The sequence below is a fragment of the Gavialis gangeticus genome, unplaced genomic scaffold (assembly GCF_001723915.1).
Source record: "Gavialis gangeticus isolate Ggan-Ray unplaced genomic scaffold, GavGan_comp1, whole genome shotgun sequence".
In the NCBI taxonomy this organism is placed as follows: Eukaryota; Metazoa; Chordata; order Crocodylia; family Gavialidae; genus Gavialis; species Gavialis gangeticus.
The window spans coordinates 27,506,765-27,509,854 of record NW_017729032.1 but is presented as its reverse complement, the minus strand read 5'-3'; positions in this window follow the sequence as shown (position 1 = coordinate 27,509,854).

The window sequence follows — 3,090 nt, the reverse complement described above, 5'->3', positions numbered from 1 at the left end:
CAAGAAGAGGTTGGATAAGCATTGGTTAGGGATGATCTAGGAGTAATTATGCTTATGCTATGCTATGGGTATTTCCTATGCTTCTGGGCTTTGTTTATACATGTCAGGTTTTGGGGTTTTTTTTCCCCTGACTTCCTCAGAAGCATGGGGTACTAAGCATTGGCAGCCAAGACTGGGGGTTTTGACTAGAATATGCCAATGCTTCTGCCGGGGCTAAAACTCAGAGGTTCTTAGCTCTTGCTCAGGGTCAGATCGTTCACCACATTTTGGAGTCAGGAAGGAATTTTACTTTAGGGTCAGACTGGTATGGAGTGGGGGTTGGAGGGAAGGGTTTGCTGCCTTCCTCAGTATTGGGTTGTGGGCCTAGCCCTCTTCCTAAGACCTCTTAAGTGTATTTTAACAACCATCATAGCAGCCTGACACTGACCACTCTTGTCCCCTGCTTTAACACAACAGTAGGTTAGCATGCTGTGTCTTGTAGTTGTGCGACAGGGTTTACTGTGCAGTTTTAATGGTAGGTTAGACAGGGATTTGTATGGGATGTTTGAATAGGGGTGACCATGCCTCAGGTAGGACGTTGGGTGAGATGATTTCCAGAGGTCCCTTCTAGACCTACTTTTCTATGATTTTATGATTCTATGACTTCATTGGTTTTGAAGCTTGGATATGCATGATTTTGATAAGACAAGTGATTTTCAAAGAATGTATTTACCACTTTGCTATGTCACACTTGTTGACATGATAATGTTTTGTTGCCATTGCTGTATTAAGTTAGAGATGAGTTTTTGCAAAAATAACCTAGTTTTCTCATAATTTGCCCCCCCCAATTTTTGAAATATTGTTTTAGACCATTTTATATTTCAAAAAGTTTGCTTTTGAATTCAGAATATGTTCATGGGTGGATAAATAACTACATACATGAGGTTATTAGAGCCCCTAAAGCAGTGCTTCCCAAACTTTTCCTCAGCACAACACCATTTATGACCCCATTTCCTCAACATGGCCCTTCACTCCCAACCCACAGCCTCCCACCCAGCCCAGGTGCTCTTCAATCCTGACCCACAGCCTCCTGACCCTGCTGGTGCACCTCACTCCCAACCCACAGCCTCCCACACCCCCCGGTGCCCCATGGCCCATAGTCCCAGCAGCATCTGAGCCCCAACCGCTGCCCACAGAGGTGGCGGCTGCTGTGAGCAGAGTGGAGCATGGAACCTGGCTCTCCCCATTACCACATCCTCTCCCTTATGTGAGGCACAGCTAGAGCCGAGCTTGTGGCAGGTGGATACAGGCTGCCTGCTATGAGCTTGGGGCTCTTCATCCTGCTGCCCTCCCCCCAGGGGCTCCGCAGCCCAGTGGGCTGGACCCAGTGCACGAGGGAGCACCACACCATGGCCACCCAGCTGGGGTTTCCCCTGCCTGCCCAGCAGCAGTAGGGGCACAACTCTGAGCTGCTGCTGCATCTTGCCTCAGTGGCCATGGTGGCACAGTGCTCCCTCCAACACCAGGTCCCACCCACTGGGTCATGGAGGTGGCTCCTGCCCACAGCTGGTCTGGCCTGGCTGCAGCCCTGTGCCTCACTGTGGACACAGAAATCTCAGGGACCATGCCCCCTCCCCCAGTGAGTACCTTGTGCCTTGCCCTTATTAACTTACCTGGAAGAGGCTGCGGGAACAGCTCTCCACTACTGCCAGCCTGCAGGGGGAAACCTGCATTTTCCCATGTTTTTCTCCTTTAAAGGAGCAATCTGTGGTTTTCTCCTTTAAAGGAGACAATCCACGTTCTTCTCCATGCAAGGAGAAAAGCTGTGTTTTTCTGTAGCGAATGGAAAATCCGGAACCCTGTTTATCGCAAACCCATCTGCTGATGTTGCAATCCCATCTGGGTTCATGACCCACAGTTTGGGAACTGCTGCCCTAAAGTATCCTTTAAACAATGGCAATGGAATCTAAATGCTATTAATAAAACAAACCATAAAATATACCAGGCAGAGCATGAAACAGTTGAAGATTGCTTAAAGGGAAATCTGAACAAAAGCCAGCCACAGATATTTAGATAAATGGATGTATTTAAGCCTGAAGGGACCAGTTAATTTTCAGATATTTGAGACTGTGAGGACAGACCAGTCCCATGAACTTGAGGAAGTACACTAGGTCAGCTATGGAAAGTACACAGAAAGGTTTCTGATGTCAGTTTGGAGCAGCAGGGAGGATTTCAGCAAATAACTAGTCTTGGACAAGCTTTATTCAGGATCTCCCCAATTCTGCCCTAATCTGTTGCTTCCTAGCTCCCATGGGCCAAGGGCAATAGTGAAGAAGCCAGTCACTGAAGGTATGATTAGGGCAAAACTAGCAAAGAGCTCAGAGTAATCCCTGAAAGAATTTGGGCTGCATAGACACATGGAAGAATAAAAGAAAAAGAAAGCGTTTGGGAAAGGTAGTGAGCCAAAATAAAGACAATTGTCAACCGTCTGAAAGGAAGGACTACATAAGGGAAATGCAACCTGAAAACCCTGTCTCTGTTCATGTGTGCTGAGGCTTGAGAGAAGAAGCAAGTATGAAGTTTGATTTAATTTTAGTCCAAGAGAAATGGAGCGATTCCACAATCGTAGAATGATGTCATATTGTCTATCTGTGGTATGGCTTGGCATACTACAACTAACCTCTTGTGCTTCTGAACGTTTATATACATCCATCCTAATGTTACTTGACATGCACAATACAAGGTTGGGTTGTACTCCTATATGCAATATTAGGGGTGAAATTCTGACCCGTTACTATCCACAAGAATATTGATATTAACATTAATGGGCCCAGGAGTCTACCAATGTACCCAAACATGAATTTAGGAACACAGCTAAAACTGGTCTGATTTTCATAAATGCCAATTATCCACAAACAGAAATCTCCACATGTTCAACACCTTTAAAAAACCAGGCCCCATTCAGGTTTGAAAATACTGCCTCTTGTCCTGCTCATTAAATAGCAAACTATAAAAATACTAGCTAATTGCCCATCAAGAATGAAAGGGGGGTGGGGTGGGCGGGGGTGGAAGCTTGTGAACCCTAACCCTAACTCTGCTCCCCCCCTCCCC